The following is a 24,189-nucleotide window of genomic DNA, read 5'->3' as shown; positions in this document are numbered from 1 at the left end:
AAACTGGGAATGGAGAAATTTACATGTAAATAAAGAAAATATCTAAAATAAAAAAATAAATAAATAAAAATTCTCAATTAAAAACACCTAAATGTATTTAGTCAGTTAGAATCTATTTTCTCTAATTCCAAAATATTAACCATTCATACAGATCTGGCAACTTACTAACATGTACTGAACAATCATTCCATGTCGATTGGATTATTAGTTTTTAGGTCACCTTTCCATTCCTAACAAATACCAGAGAAAATCAGCATGTAAAGAGAAAAAAGTTGTTTTACATAATGATTCATGGCCTGATTTGTCTTAATTGATACAGCCCAATTTCTTTTGAGAGGGAAAATCCTCAATGGAATTGCCTAGATCAGGTTGGCATATTGGTGGGGAATAGGGAATTGAAGTATGAGGGCCCAGCCCACTGTGGGTAGCACTATTCCCAGAGAACTTTGTCCTGGGCAACATAAAAAAGCTAGCTAAGTACGAGCCAGTAAGAGCAACCGGAGAGCAAGCCTGCAAACAGCACCTTTTCTCCATGATTTCTGCTTCAAGTTCCTGCCCTGAATTACCTCACAGGTGGATTGGGACCTGGAGGTAAAAGGCAAACAAATCTATTCCTTCCTCGAGTTGCCTCGGGTCATTAATGGATTGTGGTTAAAGAAGATTAGAGCCATCTGTAAGTCCTTTGTTTGGGGGTCTGTGAAGAGGCAAGGGTGCGTGATAAAGGTGCCTGCGGGACCACCAGAGAACAAAGGTAAGGCTAAAACTAGGTTGTGGTCCACAGTGCAACCTAGAACATGTCTCCCATGACCTGAAGGCCTCCCCACAAGCTCCATTACCTCCCAAGAACTCTGGGAAGCACACTTTACTATGAGAACTTTAGAGGACATCAGCTTACCCACCTGTAGCACAGTGGTAACTGTCTTGATGCTTGCATCGTCGTTATACATGGCTACTTTGCCATAATCATTTTAAAAATAAAGTGGAGAGTTATATAATATAATATATAACCTTCTATATCTTCTATATACAGAGCTGGACACTGAAGAGCTAAGAGTTAAATCCTGGAAAATTTAGCTACACAAACTTCAGGATCATTATCAGGGCTGCTTGCTAAAACAGGTGCTTCCTCTGAAAAGGCTTGAATTAGATAACGTAAGTTGCTTCCACCATGGGTTTCAAATGCATTTTACTTGGCAAGGTTGGGAAGCAGAGTTATGCACACAATCACAATGGATACTCAGAAAGACCATCCCCAGGGGGAAAAAAAAGCTTTGTTCACAGTCTGCCATAAACTGCTTGATGTCTGCTGCAACTTCTGTCCCCTCTCAGCATTTCACAGATAAGGCTTTTACACTCTGAATTTTTATCTACCTAAAATGAGCTTTCAATGACCTATGCTGGTTTGGGTTTTGTTAGTGTGACACAAGCTAGAGTCATCTGGGAATAAAGAACCAAACTGAGAAAATGCCTCCAGCATACGCTCCTGCAGGCAAGTTTCTAGATGCATATTTTTTGATTAATGATTTTGAGGCAAGGCTCAGACATAATGTTACACCTGGGTAGGTGATCCTGGGTTGTTTAAAAGATCAAGATGCGAAAGTTTTACTTCTGCTTATAGTTTATAGTCCACCAAAAGGCAAACTCAGGGACAAAACCTGAGTTCAGTAATTCAAGCAAAGACCATGGAAGACTCCTTTTGCTTCTCTGGTTGCTTTTGGTCATCATCATTCTCAACTATCATAAGAACAGAAAGCTAACTTAGACACAGACATTTACATTTTTATGATTTGCTTTGCTTTCTTCTGTAATGAAATGTGAAATAGCATTAAGTATTTACTAATCTGAATGCTGACCTTCAAAACAAGACGTAGTGGTTGAATTTGGTAGAGTTACGTGTTACTGGCAGTAACGTTAAACAGTGGGTAACCTGGAAAAATGGAGTTAGAAAGAAGAGCAGCTGCTAGAGAGAGTTAGGGATAGGATAGAGTGGCCACAGACATACCTACCCACGTGGAAGTGTAAAAATTAGACAGGAGATTTACTGCTCAGCCATCTTGTTCTTTAATAACGAATCCTTTGTTCTCCCAACAGGTATATTACCTGGGGCAAAAACCACTCCCCCCAAAATACGTCAGTGTAACAGTCCAATCAGTGACTTCCTTGTTACTCTGTGGGGGTAGAGGTTTTGAATGTAACTGGAACCAGGTTTTGCTCGCTCAACAGGTGGGCAGCCGCAGCCCTGGGGGGGTGGCACTGTTTTGCTTTTGATACTGTCTGGGCTGTGGGGAGGGAGTCCACAGTTACACAAAGGAAAAGGAAGACAATAGTGTGTGTGTGTGTGTGTGTGTGTGTGTGTGTGTGTGTGTGTGTGAGATAGAGTCAGAGGCAGACAGAGACAGACAGAGAAAAGAGAGACAGTGAGAGAAGAGAGGAGAAAGGCAAGAGAGGGGGATAGGGAGAAGGAAAGGAAGAGGGAAAGAAAGAAGAAGAGAATTTGAATATTTGAATGTTTTACAGATGAGAGTAGCTTCTCTGGACTTGGACTGCTGAAAGTAATTAATTGAAAAGTCATCTCTTCAAATAAATCATTCACTATTCCCTCCAGTTATTGATGAAGAGATTTTTGAAAGTCCTAAATAAAGTGTTTATGAGTATCCTACTGTTCCCAATGAAAGGATAGAATCTGTTCTGCCTCTTACTGATTCTGGTGATTACATCAAGGCTTTTCTGGTGTGTGATTAAATCACTCCATTCCCTGACTTGTCTCCATTATATCTTCCCTTTCACAATTTATTCTCATAAAGACACTACTATAGAATTCATAGCTCACATTAATCTAGCATAATCATATTCCAAGTTAGCATCATACAGACAGCTGCTAATACCCTTATTCTGAATATGGTACCATTCTGAGCTTCTGGGAACTGTCTTTACCATACATTCTTGAAATTCAATTGAATCAACTGCCCAAATAGTTACAGTTAGAAGAGTTGTTTCTTTAGTGAAATGATGTTAGTTGTGTTTGTGTGAATATGTACTCATGGACAGGTTCTATGTGTATCTGCCCAGCTTGGATCTGGTATCTTCTCTAGCAGTTCATGGGTTAAAGTGTTGTTCTGCAGCCCATCACTCTTGAGAACCGACAGAATCTTTAAGGTGTGGAGCCTTTTGGCAGGAAGTTATGAGGCATGTTCTATAAGGGTATATTATGATGTCACCACCTTCCTTTCTATCTTTGCTACCTAGATACCACAAACTGTCTACCTTTGGTCTGCCACACATTGTCTATCTTCACAGTACTCAGGCTGCAAAGCAACAGGTAAGCTGAACCTGGACCAAGGCCTCCAAAACTGAGTTTAATTAAACTTTTCTTTTGCTGTGACTCATATAGTTACATGACATATGTAGTTAGGGACTGAGAGCCGACAGAGTATCATTACACTTTTGGAATAACTTTAAAAGTTGACAATCTAGACAGGCATAGAGGTTCATAATACAGTTACATCTCTCAGGAGACTGACATAGCATGATTGGCATGGGTTCAAGGTCACCCTGGGCTACCTAGTGAATTCTAGACTAAGCAGAGTGTGAGACACTTTCTGGAGACAGAAAGAAAAAGAAAAATTGACCATCCAACATTAGTCCCCCTTTATTTTAGTAATTTTTATTTTATGTGTATATTTGTATATATGCACACATATTTGTATCATGAGGCTAGAGTGGAGTTACAGGTATGTATCAGACATTATGTGGTCACTGGGAATTGAACACTGGTCCTCTGCCAGACTAGCAAGTGTTCTTAACCACTAAGCACAATTCTCCAGGACCCTCATATTATTTTTTAAAGGTGTCAAGAAATTCAAACCTGGAAATGACTAGGGGACAGAACCAATTGTTATATGATGTCTTCTTTGGATTATATATATTTAACATTCAAGTAATTCCCACTTTTGGACATAATGCACAGGAACCACTTAACTCATTTTCTGAGGCTCAAGTGATCCTTTATTATCCACCCTAAGCCCAATATTTATAGTCAGTCCACAATGAAACTGTTTCCTATACCTGCTTGGAAGCAGAACATTTTGCCATATTATCTTCAGTACATGCTGTAGACTGAATGTCTCCTATAATCCCAATTTTTGTGTTGAATCCTTAATCAGAAAATTGATGGTTCTTTGGTGTCAGTCCTTGGGGCAATACTCAGTTATGAGTGTAAATTCCTTGTGATGGAGTTAGAGCCTCCTGTGATGGTGGCTTAAGCCTGTAACTTCTGCATTAGGGATGCAGAGGCAGGAGGACTGTAGGGCACTGGGTGGCAGGGAAATAAAGGGATAGAGAGACCCACATCTGGCCAGAACTTGGAGACCCTAGGTAGGCAGACACGGGAGACTGCTGCAAGCTCTTCAGGCCAACCTGGGTGGAGTTCTGGCTGTAGGAAGCCACTAACCCCAGTCTGTGGGGGTGGGAGGGAGCAGTCTGGGGTCCCTGGGCATCATGGAGGCCAAGGACAACAGGTTCTAGCTCTTGGGCATCACAGGACACGAAGAAGAGCTGAGAATGGGTGGGGTTCTAGGGTGACAGTTGCCCCAGGCCAAAAGGAAAAAGGGGGGTGGGTAGGAGGTGCTGTGTAGTTCTCATAACGGGTGAGAGTCCGTGGTTTGGTCTGGTGACTGGAAGGCCTTCCTGCAGGAGATTAGACAGAACTCTTTAGGAGAAGGCCTAATCCATTGCTCCATCATGGTGAGTCTAGATGAAAGGAGGCAGTCCATGTTTTTCTGGCGTTTATTATAGAAAGCAGAGAGAGAGAGAGAGAGAGAGAGAGAGAGAGAGAGAGAGAGAGAGAGAGAGAGGCAGGTAAAGTAGATACTGGCCATGGCCATATGGAGAGAGGGGTAAGGAAAAGGGAAAGAAGAAGCAAGAGGTGAGAGTAAAGACAAGAAAGAAAGAGCAGCACGGGCTTGAGAGAGGGAGAGGAGGGGCCAAGCAGGCCCTTTCATAGTGGGCTGGGCTACCTTGCTGTTCCTAGGTAACTGTGAGGTGGAACATACCTGTCTGTAGTCAGGTGATTGTGGGGATGGAGTCCAGCCAGAATACTGGGAACTTGAGGCCTTGTCTAGCCACAGGGTAATGGAGTTGGAGGGCTCATGGTGTCAGGCATCTATGTCTGGGGGTCATAGCTTTACTGATCCATCCCTTGTAGAATTTTCTACTTGGTCTATGGAGTAAGCCTCGCTCAACCAGAACACAGACTGCCTTTCACAGTCCAACAGAGGATCACCATAAGTTAAAGGACAACTTCAGCTACATAATGAGTTGTGATACAGCTTGGGATATAAGTTGAGGTGCTATCTCAAAAAAAAAAAAATCAAATAAACTACAAACAAACAAACACCATATCCTACAAAATCAAAGATTTTTGTCTCTGCCCAAACCATTCCTTACTCTTTCACATACAAACACCACAATAAAAAGTTTAAAAACAAAAACACACAAAAAGTCATGGTTGGTTGTTACTATGACTCTGAGGCTATCCTGGGCTACATAGTGAGTTCCAGGTAAGCCAGGTGACAATGTCACAGTCTTAAAGAACCCACAAAGTCTGCCAATATTTGGATTTTCAAAGATTGTGGCAACACAAGAATAAGAATTCTTCTCAAATATAAAGCCATCAAGAAACAAGGAAAACTCCTGAGTGGGCTGAAGTGATTTTGTTTTATTTTTATCCTCAACTGAATACTTACTATATTTAAAGTGTGTAGACATGATTTGAGGAAAAACAGCAAATTTTATCAGTATATAGGGTAGATAAGTAGCATCGATGGTTATAAGTATGGTGGATCAGGATTTCAGACTCCTTATGTGCTCTGTATAAGCTCATTCCTGTCTTACAGATGCCATTTACATTTTCTGACCTCTCTCAGCACTCTACCACAGTATAAAAAGAGAGGCATTTCTGCACTCATAGTCATAATCACTTTAATAAGATTAGTAACAATATTAGCATTTCTACTATTAGAAATAGTATAAAGCAATACAATAGCAGGGAAAATAATCCTATTATATATTAAGTGTGATTCTGCACATGATGTTCTGTAATATGTTTGTGTCTAGACAATGGTAACTATTTTCTGCTTTTGGTACACTCTTCACTTTATGAGAGCTCTTTAGTCATGTATTGTTTAAAGGATGGGGTCTTATTGATCCTGCTTAGTAAGTACAGAGAGATAATGATTGCTTCATGATTCAAATTTGCTACTAACAGCCTTGACCTGCAGCCACTTTTCCTGCCATCCTCCTGTGTCTGGTAATGTGCTGCCTCATATGCTGAGGGCACATGCTCCATGAACCAATCTGTGCTTGAAGCTCCGAGTGATTGGTTAGAAAAAGCTGAATGGTATGAACAAGTTGTAGTAAGCTATATTCCTGTAAATCAAGAGTCATTTTTCTGGAGATGGATGATGGCATCTCTGTATTCAAGGTTGGACAGTGATGAGATAGATAATAGGGAGCTTGTGGCTGTCACTCTGCTAAATCTGGAGAGGTTGGGATTAGCCTGAAGGTGTTCTTTCCTTCTCACCATATCACCCCTACTCCTCTGGAATACTCTTTACATTCTATTGCTTTTGTGCATCTCAGATGTATCATCGAAGAGTTCCTATGGAAATTTGACGGAGCTGAAAAGATGAAGGGAATTTATACACATTACTGACTCATCACTGAAACAACGGGAAGTGTAATATCCAGTCTAAATCAAACTATTCATTTAATTACATTTACATGTGGCAATATGTTGTAGCCAGGCCAGTTTACCATGTAGATGCCTCCTGTTATTTTTTGCTGAGTGGTAGTGGGATGAAGTTTTTCTTTTCTTTATGTATTTGTTCTTAGGTTATGCTTATTTTCAAACCCCACAGACTACCAAATCCTCCTGGTACATTTCAACGTACAATTCTCAAAGTAAAAGTAAAATTATAGTGAGGGGGAAAGACCTTTATATTAAGGATGTGTGGGACTGGAAGCTGGTACAACCACTTTTGAAATCAATATGGCCATTCCTCAGAAAATTGAAAATAGTTCTACCCGAAGATCTGGCTATACCACTCCCGGCCATATACCCAAAAGATGCTCCAACACATAACAAGGACACATGCTCCACTATGTTCATATGACCATAGGTGCGTGGGTTCATTTCTGGGTCTTCAATTCAGTTCCATTGATCTACCTGCCTGTAACTGTACCAATACCATGTAGTTTTTATCACAATTGCTCTGTAGTACAACTTAAGGTCTGGGATGGTGATTCCATCAGAGGTTCTTTTATTATTGAAAATAGTTTTCCCTCTCCTAGGTTTTTTGTTATTCCAGATGAATTTGCAAATTGCTCTTTCTAAATCTGTGAAGAATTGAGTTGTAATTTTGATGGGGATTGCATTGAATCTGTAGATTGCTTTCAGCAACATGGCCAATTTCACTATATTAACCTGGCCAATCCATGAGCATGGGAGATCTTTCCATCTTCTGAGATCTTTGATTTGCTTCTTCAGAGACTTGAAGTTTTTGTCATATAGATCTTTTTCTTGCTCAATTAGAGTCACACCAAGGTATTTTATATTATTTGTGACTATCGTGAAGGTTGTTGTTTCCCCAGTTTCCTTCTCAGTCTGTTTAATCCTTTGTGTAGAGGAAGGCCACTGATTTCTTTCTCAACCTGTTTATCCTTTGTGTAGAGGAAGGCCCCTGATTTGATTGAGTTCATTTTGTATGTAGCTACTTTGCTGAAGTTGTTTATCAGGTTTAGGAGTTCTCTGGTGGAATTTTTGAGGTTGTTTAATTATACTATAATATCATCAGCAAATAGTGATAATTTGTCTTCTTCCTTTCCAATTTGTATCCCTTTGATCTCCTTTTGTTATCCAATTGCTCTGGCTAGGACTTCAAGTACAATATTGAATAGACAGGGAGAGAATGAGCAGCCTTGTCTAGTCCCTGATTTTAGTGGGATTGCTTCAAGTTTCTCTCCATTTACTTTGATGCTGGCTACTGGTTTTCTGTATATTGCTTTTTACTATGTTTAAGTATGGGCCTTGAATTCCTGATTTTTCCAAGAGTTTTATATTAAGGCATGTTTTCTATGGCATCTTCTGCACCTGAGATTCTCTCTCTTCTATCTCTTGTATTTTGTTGGTGATGCTTGTATGTATGACTTCTGGTCTCTTTTCTAGGTTTTCTATCTCCTGGGTTGTTTCCCTTTTTGATTTCTTTATTGTTTCTATTTCCATTTTTAGACCCTGGTTGGTTTTGTTCAATTCCTTTTCCTGTTTGGTTGTCCTTTCCTGTAATTCTTTAAGGGATTTTTGTGTTTCCTCTTTAAGGGCTTGTACCTGTTTACCTGTGTTCTCCTATATTACTTTAAGGGAGTTATGTCTTTCTTAAATTCCTCTATCGCCCTCATGAGATAGGATTTTATATCCAAATGTCACTTTACTGTTTTTTTTTTTTTTTGAGGGGGGTATCCAGGACTTGCTGTGGTGGGAGTACTAAGTTCTGATGATGCCAAGTAGTCTTGGTTTCTGTTGGTAAGATTGTTGTGTTTGCTTTTTGCCATCTGTTCATCTCTGTTGTTAGATGTTCTTGCTGCCTTTGGCTGGAGCTTGTTCCTTCTGTGGGTCTGTAAGCCTGTGTCAGCACCTCTGGGAGATCAGTTCTCCTCTAGTAAGACCCATGTGCAGATGGCTGTGATTCAGTTGTCCCTCCTGAGTCCTGGTGTCAGAGCACTCCCTGAAGACAAGCTCTCTGATTGCAGGAAAGTTGCACAGAGGACTGTGGATCAACCTATCCTCCTAGTTGTAGATGGAGGTAGAAAGAATCCTGTCCCAGTTGCCCTGCTGCTTCTGTGGCCTGTGCCTCCCAGCTGGTCCTGCCTTAGAACCAGCTGGTCACTGGAGAGAAAATCCCCCACAACCCTTCTAACTCCTGTCCTCTTCCAGCCAAAATGGGAAACAGTGGCTGACTTTACTGCATTAGAAGAGAAAGACTCAAATTCCTTACGGAGTCTGAGCCTGGCACAGTCTTATGGAAAGAAGGCTGCAGGCAGCCTGCTGTCTAGGCATCACTTTTTTTTATTAGATATTTTCTTTATTTACATGTCATATGATATCTATTTTTCCAGTTTCCCCTCCAAAAAAAAAATAAAGGAAAACAAAAACAAAAACAAACCCCTATTCCCTCCCCCCTCCAGCTCCTCACCACCCCACCCTCTTCCACTTACTGGCCCTGGCATAGAATCTTCACAGGGCCAAGGGCCTCTCCTCCCACTGATGACTGACTTGGCCATCCTCTGCTATACATATGCTGCTGGTGCCATGAGTCCCACCATGTGTACTCTTTGGTTGGTGGCTTATTCCCTGGGACCTCTGAGGGTACTAGTTATCCTCCAAACTTCTGCTCCTCCCACAGCTGATGACCTTCACTTTTAAAGTGTTTTTATAACACTAACCCATCCTTGGTAAAAATTGAAGTAGATTCTCTTAGGTCTATTGATGGACATATCTGAGGAGAGAAACCATGGAATAGACTATAGCGTGTAGGCTGCTAACTTCAGGAGGGAGAACTTGTCTTCATCACAAAAAAGATCATGAGCACAAAGTGAGACTTTTAACAGGATGGCAGAGGGAAAGGTGTTTGCTGGACTGACTTCTGTACAGAGTGGTCTGTAAAAAAACCACAGCTACTGCTGGGCAGCGGCGGCGCACACCTTTAATCCCAGCACTTGGGAGGCAGAGGCAGGTGGATTTCTAAGTTCCAGGACAACCAGGGCTATACAGAGAAACCCTGCCTCAGGAAAAAAAAAAAAACAAAACTAAAAATGAAAAACCACAGCTCTGCTTATTGTCCTGGGGTTCTGGGACACTTCATCCAGTGTACAAAACTGAGCGAAGGAAATGACAAGAGCAGCCTTCACACTTGGAGGGGTCAGAAAATTTGCACACAGTGCTAACTAGTTTGTACCAGCAGTGCCTTTTTCACTGAGGGCACCTATGTTCTCAGGTTCTTGTCCCTCATAGCTATTTCTCCTCCCATGTCCTCCCCAGAAACTCAATTCAGCAATCAGAGAAGCAGGTGAATCATAAAGTCAGTGAGGATGCCACCCTCTGATATCCCCAACTGTAGGGGAAAGAGTGTGACTTCAGTGGGTTCTCTACCAAAAATGGGCTAAGGGTTGGAGATGGATCTTGATTCCTCTTGCAACCTCCTGCTACAGCTGCCCACCTCCTGCCTCCATTGCCCAGGCCACACTAGCTGGCCCCAGCACTTACCTTAAGCCCAGGCTGGTCACAAGCAGTGGGCAGCTCACTTGATGCAGTGTCACAACAATAAAATGTGATTCTTGGGGTCTGCTCAGAGCTGCCCATGTCTTTATTTATGAGTCTGGCTTTGAGGAGTCAGGAAGAGGTAACCCACTCCTCTCTCTCATCTTCTCAGAGCCACCACTCAAGAAGAAAAGGGTGCTCGGACTCATTTATACACATGTGCTTTGTGTAAATAAATGTTTACAATTTTATATTGAAGATGGAATAACTGTTAGAGCCTCCAGCTGTATATTTTTTACATTTATAGATTTTAGACCTGATACTTTATGTGTGTTTGGAACCATGATAAATTTATGGCAAGCAGTTGGTATTGTTAACTTTTTATGATTATCAAAAGTGCATAAAAGTCCTATTAATCCTCTTATTCTGCTTCCCAGCTCTGGTATACACCAAAAAGAAATCTTTACTTTGCTAGTGTATAAAAATAATAAAGATATTTTACCAGTATGGCAAAAAAAGAAGCTTTATAATCCCAAGCTCACCGATATCTTACATAGCAGCCCCCCCTCATAACTATTTTGATGTGACATGTGAGATAATAACTGATCCACCCTCCATTTCTTAGTTTTCCATTCCATTTTACAGAGAACAAATATATTCACAGTTTAGTGAATGAAATGATGTGCTTTGTAGAGATAAACTTTGCTGCAAAATTCTCTTTTCAATTGTTAGTTGCTTTGAGATAAAGTTCTGGAACTTTCTTTGTAGCTCAGTATGGTCTTTGAACTTGTAATCTTTCTGCTTCAGGTTCCTGAGGGCTGGATCTACAGATGTGCATATCACTAATCTTGGATAAAAATCATCTTAAAGGAGCTGTTTGTAAGGGTGATACTTATTTAGGATTAACTACAGCCAAAGGTTTTTTGAGTACCTCCAAGAAATTAGAAATCCTGTTGCCTCTTTACGAGAAATCAATTGCCTGAGTCATTCCAATTAGAATGTCTCTTCTGCTAGAAAGAGGTAAATGAGATAGCATAACTTCCAGAAAGGAGGAGAGCATGGCTTATACATGTACAGAGTAGCTTTTACATAGAGTGGTCATCATGAATTTCATATACAATGAACATATATTAATTTTAACTATTAATGAGGGAACCAGCAGTCTGGCAAGCATTTAAGAAGCAATCTGTGATGGGATCCTTTTTTAAAAAATTTCACTGAATATGGATTCTTCTCCAATAGCATACATCCCAACCACAGTTGTTGCTTTTCCTTCCACTCTTCCCAGCTCCCCTCCACCTTTTCTCTTCCCAAGATCTACTCCACCTCCATTTTCTTTACAGAAAAGAGGAAGTCCTCCAGAAATGAGAGTCAAACCGCTAAAAAGACACAATAAGACAAGGCAAAATCCCTCAGTCAAGTCTGAACAAGGCACCCAGTAATGGAGAAAGAATCAAGAGGAGGCAAAAGTCAGAGACACACCCACTCCCACTGTTAGGAGTTCCACAAAAACCTCAAGCTAACAGTCATAAAATATACACAAAAGACCTGGTGTAGAACTCTGCAATCCCTGTGCTTGCCCATTCAGTTCTATGAGCCCAGGTGGGCCCTGCTTAGTTGATTCAGTGGGTCATATACTCTATCCCCTCTGACTCCTACGTTTTTTTCCTCCTCCCTTCAGTATGGCTCCAATCTTCAGGACACAAGGCAGACCTCCAGTTTAAACTCTGACTCTGCATAATGTCTGCCTGTGGGTCTTTGTACCCACTCCCATCTGCTGCTGGAGGAAGCTTCTCTGATGACGAATAGAAAAGGCATCAATCTATGAGTACAGCAGATTATCTAGGAATCATTTCATTGATTTTTTTTTTAAGACCAGTCAGGTTTGGTTCTGCCCTAGGTCCCACCACTATTCATTTTCCAGATTCTGGCCAACTGAGCAGTGTCCAGCATGGACACTCTCTCATAAAATGGGCCTCAAGGTAAACCATGCATTGCTTGGCTATTCCCTCCAATTTGTGACACCATCGCCCCAGCAAATCTTGCAAGCAAGATAGAGAGGATCTCATGGGTATATTCATTTCTATGGCCTGCCTGCAAGAGAGTAGAACACAGGAGTGAAGGCTCCAAGCCTGTTTCTTTCTACTTTCAATGAGCTGAATGTAAGTTGTCTTCTAAAATGGGGCCCTGGCTTGTTTAGAGATCTCCACCTGACCTCCTCAGCCAACAACTCAATTGAGTGCAGCCAGTCCCACCACTAAAAGTCTGGCCTGACTATGAACGATGACTTCAGACATCATACTAGGAGTCCTCACTGGGGTCACCCTCATAGATTCTAAGAAGTTTCCACTGTACTAAGTTTCCATACCCTCTCCCAACAACTGTCCACCCAATTCTAGTTGCTTCCCCTTGTACTCTCTCCATTTATTGCCTCCAAATTATCACTCCTGCTCCCATCCCCTCTTCTGCCCCTGGTATACCTACAGAATCTATTCTATTCTCCTTCCCAGGAAGATCCATGTTTCTCTCCTATAGCCCTCTTTAGCTAACCTTTCTGTGTCTGGATTGTAGCTTATTATTTACTTAATGGCTGATATGTGTTTGGGCTCTGAACACTTTGTGTTTTGTGCTGGCCTGGCAGGCATACTAACAAATAAGTTCTCTCCAACCCCAAGTCTTTTGGGGGTTTTTGTTTTGTTTTTGTTGTTGTTGTAATTTTGGTTCAAAGAGTTGCTATATTTGTCTCCTGGCCTCCCACTCTTTTTATTGAAACTAGACTTCTTCACCTAATGTATGCTGATTATGTTTCCCTCCCTCTACTCCCAGCTACTCCCCCACTTTTCCTCCCCTCTGTCTCTACTCCCTGTCTTTCATCAGAAGAGAACAGACTTCTAAGAAATATAAATAATATATAACAAAATAAAATATAACAAGACAAAATAAAACTTATCCCATAGAGGTTGGAAAAGACAAACCAACAGAAGGAAAAGGGGCTAGGAGAAGGCATGAGAATCCAAGATCCACTTGATCAACCAGGAATTCCATAAAAACACTTGTTAGGTGCCACACTGGTGCCTGGGAAATAAACGAGGTGGGAGGGTAATCTGTGTCCTGTCAGAGCTCGGGTATTCTGGGCAGGCGACATGGGAGACTGCTCTCCACTCCGCTGGGTAGGAGTCTGGCTGTGGGAAGCCGCTATCCCAGTCTGTGGGGGTGAAGAGGGAGTTGTCCTGTGGTTTCTCAGTCTCTAGCATCCCAGACATCACTGGATACCACAGAGGAGCTGAGAAGGAGTTGGGGGCCCTGGGAGCAGGTCAGTTAACCCCAGCGGCTGAAAGGAGAAAGGGGGTAGGGACGAAAGGGGAAAGGAAAGCCCATCTCCAAAGCTGGAAATGCTGGGAGACTTTCCTGTGGGAGATTAGATGAGGCTCCTTAGGGGAAGGCTTAGTCCATTGCTCTAGCATGGTGAGTCTCGATGCAAGGAGGCAGTCCATAGTTTTTAGGCTTTATTGTAGAAAGGAGAGAGAGAGAGAGAGAGAGAGAGAGAGAGAGAGAGAGAGAGAGACAGAGAGACAGAGACAGAGACAGAGACAGAGACAAGAAAAGTAGAGACCATGGCCATATGGAGATGGGAAAAAAAGAGGGGGAGAGAGGGAGCAAGAAGTGAGGGTAAAGACAAGAAAAGAGCAAGAAGTTAAGAGTAAGAGAGAGAGGAGGGGGGCAAACAAGCCCCTTTTATGGTTGGTTGGGCTACCTTTCTGTTCCCAGGCTACTGTTGGGTGGGGCATACCTGGCTGTAGACTGGTGACTGGGGTGGAGTCCAGCCAGAATACTGGGAGCTTGGGGCATTGTCTAGCCATAGGACAATGGAGTTGGATGACTCATGGTGACAGGCATCTATGTCTGGGGGCATAGCTTTACTGTTCTGTCTCTTGTAGAATTTTCTACTGGGTCTCCGAGTAAGCCTTGCTCAATTGAGAACACAGACTGCCTTTCATAGTCCAACAAACACCTGGAAGCCATTGTATATATGAAGAGGACTCAGAGCAGGACCCGTGAAGGCTCTGTGCTTGCTGCTTCAGTCTCCTAGGCTCAGAGGTCTTAAAGTCATGATACAGCATTTATTATACAACCTATGAATTTAAAATGTCTATCAGTAGCATATCTTAATTAAACGTGTAATTCACTATTTCATTAGTCATTGAAGCTCCTATTAAGCTGTTTGAGCACTGAGTAAATATAAGAAATTTAAAGCTTTCATGTTTATAATCTCTTCATGATAAAATAAGCCTAATCTTACAGTGTTCTAAAACTCTTTATAAACATATAAAACTTGCAATGTATACTTGTATTTTTATAACTATTTTTAAAATAATATTAAAAACTGACCCAAAGATTCATTTTGATTATATAGACTTAAATTCTCATGAAAAATATTTGTGAGCTTCTAGTTTTGGTAAAAAACTAAATGGATCATTTTTCTTAAATACCTAGCATGCTTAAGATATTATAAATTTCGTTTTCTTATTTTTCTGGGACTTTGGGAGTATTACATTTATGCAGACACTTAACCACAACAGGCCTCCTTTGTTTCAGAATTAAGGATATACTTCACCTCTCTACAAGAGACTTCAGTAGTTTTCTTCATTATAGACAGAGAAAGATAAAGCTTCTATTGTACAAGCACAACACAGGTTCAGATATAGGCATCCAAAGGGAGTCTTGCTATGCAGGGGGTTGTGGAATGCTTTATAAATTTCCATCAATTTTATTCATTTGCAATGAGAATAACTAGCACATTAGTAGACCTGACTAAGATCCAACCACAGAACACATATCAAAAGAAGAAAAAAGGAGGCAACAGAAAATACAATCAACAGAAGTTCTAATGTCACTTGAAATTTAACTCCCAGCATCACACTTAGATACAGACTACCCATGTGAGCTAAATCCATCTGAATAATGTTAAGGGAACTTCAAACTCAAAATCTGTAATTTAAAAATATTAAGCTTCTCTAAGTTTTAAACACACACACACACACACACACACACATACACACACACACACACACACACATATCAATATTAACAGTGGGATGAGAAAGCAGAGATACTAAACCTATGAGCAATATTAACAAAACTGAAGACAGAATTGGTAACGTCCATCCCAAACATATTTCTATGTTTGATATTGGCTGTATAGTGGTGGGCATAGCTGCCTTCCAAACACATTTCTATGCTTTCGACAAGTAGGAGAAAATTTAGAAAGAGCCAAAATTCCCTGAAGAAAAGCAATAGCTTTTGATAGTTGAAAATGAAAATTTGGAGCTACTAAGAATTTAACATTTTGCTTGTTCTAGTCAATCTGTATCATTGAGAAGGAGGCAGTTATGTACACGCTACTAAAAATGGATAAAGGCATTGCAATGGGAATGGTTTTGTCTGTATCATTAAGAAGGAGACAGTTATGTACACGCTACTAAAAATGGATGAAGACATTGCAATGGGAATGGTTTTATCTTCAAAATATCTTCTTACAGAAAAAAAAAAAAAACCTTGCGAGTAACTGGATAATGTCCAGGGCAAATAGCCTTGGCTTCACTATCCTTTTTGCCGTTATAGCTGTTTCTAATTAATCCTCCTGGAAATTTTTTTTTTGCCAATTTAAATTCCATACTAAAAATGCTTATGAAATCTGTACAATAAATCAGCTTTTAGTACATTTAGTTGCAGGGAGAAAAATGAAGTCACTGCCATCAGAGCAGATATTTTTTAATACAGATCATAATGGAATGGCTTTGAGTCAAAATAACAACTCCAAGAGATTCTCAAGAAGCACTGACCATTGGGCCATCCTCACACACTCACAGGCATCCCAGTACACAAGCAAATCCACACAGACACAACAACTCCAAATGTCTCAGACTTCTGCTTCTTCACTTCAGTGCTGTCTTGCATTATCCCCCGCCCTCCCACCATGCTAGGGCTTCTGATGAATATCTGCTATTTGTTTAATTGGGTACAGTATCAGGCTAGTTTGAGGACTGTGCGCTATGTTTCATTCTTATCTCCTTCAACTCCTGACCTTGTCTGACATGCTATATAGAAATGTCAAAAATTCTTCAGCTGAGTCCTGCAGACACCTGCAAAGGTTCTGAGCTTGATTGCAGGCAGCTGGTGTTGATTGCAAGGAGCGCTGATTTTTTTTTTTCTTTCTTTTTCCCTCAGACTTTCTAACTGGTAGAAATTAGAATTGAAAGAGACCAGATGAGTCGCGTCCGTTCTTGCCATATAGTTTCAGTGAATACATGTCCAGGTTATTCTGTTCAAAGGATGGAATTCCAGCATTCTGAGGGGTGGGGAGGGGAGTTGTATAGGGAAGCCTGTCTTCTATTTAAAGGCAACTGGAGGAAGTGCTCCTTTCCTTAGCATAACTTTTCCATTGCTAAATGTATTCCAATCTTTCCTCTTTAGACTTCCCCTAATATCAGCAATTCTCATGCCTTGAATGCTATTCTAGGTCCTTTTGCTCTTTGTAAACATTGAGTGGATGCAACCTTATTCTAAAAACCCAAAAAAACATGAAATGCTTCAATATCTGACGCTTTTTTACGTATTGTCAAGATAGCTCAAATGGAAATTTTCCACAGCATGAAAATTCATTTCATTCACAAAATGGTTTAAAATATAGCATGAGATTACCTTCAGGCTATGAATAAGAGGTATATAGAAAACATAAATGTAATAGTGCTTCTACCTGAGTCTCATGCTCAGGATCCCTCCTTATATATCTGCAAATGTTTTAGCACTTTGAACAATTTGAAATCCTAACATTTATGGTCCTTATAATTGCAGATAAAGGATGCTCAAGCTGTATTATTTTCCCTTCAGCATATCTATAGTGACATGGAAAGATGGGTTTTTACAAACATGGGTACTTCTCTTTTCATTATTCTTGGCCTCAGGAAAAAAGAGAATGTACCGGAGCCTACGGGATGAATTTGTAACTCACCAAAATTCATAGTAAGTGTAAAACAGGATAATCAGAGCCACTCTGAACCTCTTAAGGTTTCAAGTCTTCTGGGAGGGCAGTTCCTAGCCCCAGTTACTTTAATTTTTTTATGGCCTTTTCTAGACAGTAACTTCTTCCTGTGGCTTGGTGGCATGGCTAAAGAAGGATTCTACGGCTCTCCCGAGGTGCCTATCTCCCACGCGTTAGTCACTTCTCTGTTTGACTGTGTCATTGATTTTACTCTGATATTTTTTTCCTCATTAATGAAAGCCCTGTTCTGTACTGTGAAGTTTTTGGGGAATATCTTCATGTGTCCGTGAATCACACCAATGACTTAATTTCTATCCTGTGTGTAGTGATCAGGGACATTTTTGGCTTCTCCACATTCTCTCAGCATGGAAACCTTTCAGAGGGCTCTGGGTAAAACAGTTTAGCTGCCCTGAAATAGACTTCTTAGAGGAAGAAATCAGAACAGAATGTTCACATAAAACTTCTAGAATGGATAATAATCATATTTAGCACTTAGATAGTAGATTTCATTCCCTGAATACTTTATAAACAACTAAATAAACCTTTCAGCATTTCATTAAATAGATAAATAAGCATTATAATCCCAGCATTCTGTTCCATAGAGAGGGAAAAAAAGACTTTAGTGGTTTATAACTGCAGTAAGTAGATTAGTTCAGAACAGTTATTCTTACTCCCATGCCTCTCTGTAAGCATGACTCCAACTACCTGTTTCAATTTTCTTTTCAAGGGAACAGATTAATTGGTACCAGTGCTGGCCACTGCGAAAGTTCAGTCAGAACCACTTAAAGAGTTACTGAGAGATGGGAGCCTGGGAAGTTTCCTTCATAGTACTGGCAAGATAAAGAAAAAATAAATAAGCATGTAAAACTAATGAAGAAGGGGAGTAAGGAACTCTTTTTAGAAACCTAGATCCCCCTCGGTCATCATTCTCAGGCTTTCAGGAAAATAATCAAGATGTCCCCAAAGCCTGGTGGAAGATGGCTTGTTGTTCACATTTGGTAAATTTCAGAGGTTGCAACCTCTTCAATAGTGGGAAACATTGGTATTTCATCTCTCATTATATCCTTGGAGGTATGCAGAGTCCCTGCCTGACTGTACCAGCCTTGAGGGAAAATTTTAGCATGCAAGCATTACTTTCTTCATTTCATGTTGTACTTCTCTTTGAAAAGCAACTTTTTTATTGCTTTCTCTTAAAAAAAAAGCATGTGATTCTCTCCTTCTGAAGATCTCCTTGTATATAAATGATAGTACAGCACCATTAGATATTCTATTCTTTTATTTGAAGATGGCCTTGGTTGTTAAAACCTCAGAGCACAAAAAATCAATTCTCATATACACTTCAATGTAAACTGGAAGTCTGTAGCCGAATAGTCATGCTAAGTATGTAAGCATGTATGCAATCGCTTCACCAACCTATTCAACTAGTCTTGCATTCACATTTTAGTAATGTGAATGGATTTTCATAGGATAACCAAAATGATGTGTTTGAAGTAGGAGTCTGTGGGAACCCAAAAGCTATCCGGGATCTGTCACCATCATTTGGTAATATTATAATTTAAGAAGTTCATTCTTAGAGAACCTAATCATAAACCTGGAATGAATGAGATCTTCAGCATTTATCTACTTTTATTTATTTTATTTATGAAAAACTGATCCAACCATAGTCACAGTATACCAATGGGTTCTAGAGTTTGGAAATGATAATATGATGCTAAGACAGAATTTAACCAAATGCCCTAAAAGGAAGTCAGAATGATTTCTACCAGAAATCTAAGTAATGATGGATTCCTTAGAGTCTAAAAAGATTTTGATTCCAGAAGTAGAGAAATTTTAGGAAGAGGCACTTGAGAAAATGGAGATTTCATAACCTCATGAACTTCAAGTCAAGTATGTCCTAGAAACATGGAAGAGGATGGCAGAGTGGAGGGCAAGGGCATCTGTGGGCAAGGTGGAGGTCAGATGCTTAGGTTACCCACCTCCATTAGGATGGAGGCCTAAGATCGACCAAAAGTATAGTGGGAGAATTATCAGTCTGTGCTTGCTCTTCAGAGCATGGTGAGCACCAGAGCACACTGCACTCCCTGAAATGGTGATTCCTATCACCACTGTATCTCCTATAGAATCACAGATAGGGAAGTGGAAGAGAATGAACTGCTGAAAATCTCCCAAAGATGCACAAGGTGAAGGGGTCAGGACTATCCAGATTGTCAAAATACCGTTCTTAGAAAAAACGGAGGTTTGAGAGTATGGATAAACTTTATAAGACATTGAAGTTTAGATTAGCTGGTGGATGCTTGGGATAAATGATACTTGTTATTCATTCATTCATTCATTCATTATTTATTTGTCCTTTTCAAACATGTTTTTAAAGATTTCTGTGCCAGAGAGAGAGAGAGAGAGAGATAGAGAGAGAGAGAGAGAGAGAGAGAGAGAGAGAGAGAGAGGAGAGAGAGAGAAAAGCAGCGGTGATGCTGAGGCAAAAGGAGAGAGTTTAAATGTAGCACATGCATGTAGGTGCCCACAAAGGCCAGAAAATGGTTCCAGAGCTCCAGGAACTGACTGGCATTGACTTGCCTGATGTGGGTGCTAGAAATGGAACCTAAGTTTCCTATAAGAGCACTGAGTACTCTCAAATGCTGATCTGTCTCTCCAGTCTTTAAATAGTATTTTGAATGAAACAAGTATAATTAGATCCAAAAAGATAACCAATCTATAGTTACACTTGTAGTGTTTGAGACCAGAAAGTAGATCAAGATTACTGTTAATACCTTCTTCCACAGTATTTACAATGACAGGTCAGGATTTTCATAATATTGATCAAAAAGTTCCTTGTAGAGCAATGTTCTAATACCTAGTAATTCATTCTCTCTTGCATTTTATTATTTTATAAACATAATGATTGTAATATAATTTTATTTTTCTTTTGTGTCACATTTTTAAAAGGAGAGAATAAAGATCCAAGGGCAGTAGTTGAAAAGTAAGTTTTTATGAAACTCTCAAGTAATTTCAACAAACCTAGGGTCGGTTAGCTTAGAGCTTTGTTGGGAATTTTATGAGTATGCTCTTAATTTTTACAGTTTGAAAATCCTGCATAATTCAATTCAAAGTTAAGACATCAGTAAACAACTAAAAAGGTTCTGAGGTATGGTAAAAGTCATTGAAATTTAACAAATATAAAAACTTGAAAGTAGTCTAGTAGTTAAATGACAAGCTTCAAGATATGAAACAAACTTAAGGAAAGGGAAGTGAATGGAGATTCATCCATAATTGAAGAACAATAGACAAATGCCCCATAGAATGACTAATTTTATGACTTTAAACTTGGACTGGGACAACAGAGGCTTGGTGTCATCTCATTATTAACTAGACAGACATGACAATAGGCCCAAGGCAATGAGAAGGTTGATATATACCAATAGAATGGGTCACTAGTAAAATCTATAGTAAAGCAATAGGAATTAACCATGCTTATCAAGAACTACTAATTACACCATAAAAGCGCTATGATTTGAGCTGTAGCATATTCTATTGGCAGGGGAGACAGAGATAACACAGAATTAACTGCTTATACAAGGCATATTGTTCATCAGCTTTAGTCATTTCCAAATGGATTTAGACTTTCTAATTCCATACCTATGTTCTTTCCAATCATAATAACCTTACTTTCTATACTAAAGCAGCAGGGCTTTGAATCAATCAGTCTGTTTAAATATACCAAAAACCCCTTACCATGACCCTATTATTTCTTATTGAATTGAATTGGATAGAATATGGGTCATCTTTGCACCATACATCAAGAGGCCTAGTTATTGAAGTTCAAAGAGGACCTGGCTCCTGAGGAGTGTGCCTTGAAGATATCTAACACTGCAGGTCAGAGGGAGTTGGCCTCAGAGGAAGGACTCCAGAACAGAAAGTGCTCCACACAGATAAAAGCTCATACCTCAGCAAGCCTTCACTGCCACATTTACTGAATTGTCTAGTGTATATTTTATCCTTGACATATGCTAGGATATCTGCTTTCCATAAGTAATAATGTATTTGCTTTTTTTTTTTTTGACAGAACGTGCTTTTTTGGACTAAATATTGTTTAACCTAAGATGATTAAGATTTTTTAAACTAAGATTTTAGAAATTATTGCAGTGTAAAACTTGATCATTTACTTTGAGCCTTCTGAAATGGATGAGTCTGAAGTGTAACCCCACTGGAAAGGGCAAGTAGACTTTTTCCTTTGTAAGGGAATAAGAGTACATTTCTACAGAATCAACTTGATTATGACTAAATCAGGGCCCAATGTTTCATACTATTAATAAATCCTCTTAGTGCTTCTTTTTTCCCTTGAATTATTATTAATCATTCCATTCATTTACATCTCAGTTACCCACTCCATCAACCCCCCCATCCCATGATATCCCACTTCCTGGTTATCCCTCTGCCACCCCCACATCTCACATCTGCCCTCCCCACTCCTTTTTGCCTGTATGAGAGTGCTCCCCCACCCACCCACACTCTCCTGCTCCAGCATCCTCCTACTCTGGGGCATCAAATCTCCCAGGGACTAAGGGGCCTCCCATCACATTGCTGTCAGGCAAGTCCATCCTCTGCTACATATGTATCTCGAGCCAATGATTCCTTTAGGTACATTCCTTGGTTGGTTGTCTAGTCTCTGGGAGAACTGGTCAGGCCAGCCTATGTTATTCTTTTAATAGGGTTCCAACTTCCCTCCAGTCCTTCTGCCAGCTTTCCCACCAGGTTCCCTGAGTTCACCCTGGTGGTTGGCTCTAAGCATCCACATCTTCATTAGTTAGTTGCTGACCAGACTTCTCCAGAAACTGCCATACTTGGTTCCTGTCTGTAAGTGCCTCTTGACCACGGCAACAGTTGTTGAGTTTGGTGTCTGCAGACATGATGTATCCCCAGGTGGGGCTGGCTATTCCCTGGTTGGCCCTTCCTTCAGTCTCTGTTCCATTTTTTTGTCTCTGCTCTTCCTTTGGGCAGGAGCATTTCTGGGTCAAAAAAACTTTGAGATGGGTAGTGGTCTCCACAGGTTCTCCCCTTTCTCTGCGCATTAAGGCTAAAATCAATCCCTTTGGGTCCTGGGACACTCTAGTGGCTATCCCCAGTTGCTCATTCCCTCTGTTACCTCTTTTAATGCGATTTGCTGACCCTCAGTACTTCTCACATTTCCTCCAGATTCTGATACTGCCACCCTTATTCCTTCCTTCCTTCTTTCTCCCTCCTGTGTCCCCCTCTCCTCTTTTAATGCTTCTTATATATATTGAAACAAAAATCCCGTAGACCATATGCTTAAAACCATAGGAACTCTCTATATCGTTAATGTCTCAAGGTTTTTTTGATTATTTTTATTTTTATTTTTTTTAGCATAGAGTTGCCCCATGTGTTTTTTCAGATGCTACTGCCCTATTGAAAAGACCACCAATATGGTGGTTGTATAAAGTGTCACTCCCTTTAAATTTATCTAAACATTACTCTATAGTGCCCCTTAACATTTTCCCATAGATTCTCTGAGTACTGACCACTGTTTTCAGAATCTGCTTTGGTTCAGGTTGAACCCTTTAGACAACAGCCCACGAGACATGCCATTGTATATAGACTATGTATCTTTTCATCAGCATTCTTTCTGCTATTGTAGAGGGTGTTTTGATCCTTTGGCTATAAGGACGTTGCTCAGATCAACCATTGTACAGTTATGTCTTCTCTACCTTGACTAGGAAGGAAGCTATACTGCCATATTGAACAGTGAGTTAATGTTGAATTGATTACTTGATAGCTTGTAACATGCTATTTTATCCTACCTTTATATACAATTATCACTATAGTGAAAGAGAGTTAAATCATGCGCTTCTTTTATTCAACCCTTACCACCAATGCCTTCCTTATCTTCAAACTATCACAGGCCTCTAAACATTCTGCAGAAACCAATATCCTAGGACCTCAGCCTTTCCCCACTGTAGCAGCCTTCTTGGTGGAAGAGAGGTAGAGAAGTCCCATTGCCTTGCTGTTCCTCTGCTTTTCTTCCCCTCCACTTACATGGTATTTATTCCTCCTCAAACACACCCTTCTATATAAACTTTTCTCTCAACATCCTACTTAGAAATTAACCCAACATATTCTTCCCACACCTCATTATAATCTTTCTTACTGTTTCCTGGAGCACTTGTCATCTGGAATGTTACATATTTATTTGCTTCCTTTTTTGTAGCTTTAATGAAGAATGATAGAAGTGAACAGTGGTTGATAGAGGGTTGATAGACTGACTGTAATACCAGCATCACTCATCAAATTAGTAATGAGAAAGGAAAGCAGTCTTGACAGCTGTCAGCTGGAGGCTGGAACAAGCCACAAGGTCTTGGTTTTTCTACTGTTGACTATCAAGTGTTTCATAACATGTAACCACAAAAAGTCGTTCTGAAACCAAGTTAGAGTGAAACAACATGCAGACCTTTCACTTGTTCTGTCTGAGCAAAGGCAGAATGTGAACACTATGCAAAGCAAAAGAGTACCCATATTCCCTCTTCCATCTGACTGTTATAACTTCTGTTTCTTCCCAATGACAGCTATGAGTTCTCCACTTCTTTTATCCACCAGAAATAAACCCTTCAGACAACACCTCTCTTGTATTTAGAATCCCCTTCTTTTTCTTTCAGGTTCTGTTGGCTGATGGTGCTCCTTTCTGATGGCTGAAGGTCTCTCCTTATGTGTTCATGTTGCATTCTTTCTTTAAAATGTTAACAGTCAGAATTTACACTTGTCTGAGAAGCACCTAAAGAAATGTTCAACATCCTTAGTCATCAGGGAAATGCAAATCAAAACAACC

The 24,189-nt window shown here is 40.2% G+C and overlaps 1 long non-coding RNA gene across 3 annotated transcripts in view; it reads left to right on the top strand.

Moving 5' to 3' along the window:
- The first annotated feature begins 3,241 nt into the window (after positions 1 to 3,241).
- LOC116080625 overlaps positions 3,242 to 24,189 on the top strand; it is an 87,205-nt gene continuing 66,257 nt past the window's right edge. For all 3 annotated transcript variants that reach the window (XR_004114505.1, XR_004114503.1, XR_004114504.1), the window contains exon 1: positions 3,242 to 3,319. This is a non-coding gene — a long non-coding RNA (uncharacterized LOC116080625). The remainder of the gene's footprint in view (positions 3,320 to 24,189) is intronic.

The sequence above is a fragment of the Mastomys coucha genome, unplaced genomic scaffold (genome assembly GCF_008632895.1).
Source record: "Mastomys coucha isolate ucsf_1 unplaced genomic scaffold, UCSF_Mcou_1 pScaffold6, whole genome shotgun sequence".
Lineage (NCBI taxonomy): Eukaryota > Metazoa > Chordata > Mammalia > Rodentia > Muridae > Mastomys > Mastomys coucha.
Note: the sequence above shows the minus strand (reverse complement) of the source record. Positions and strands in the feature narration are given on the sequence as shown.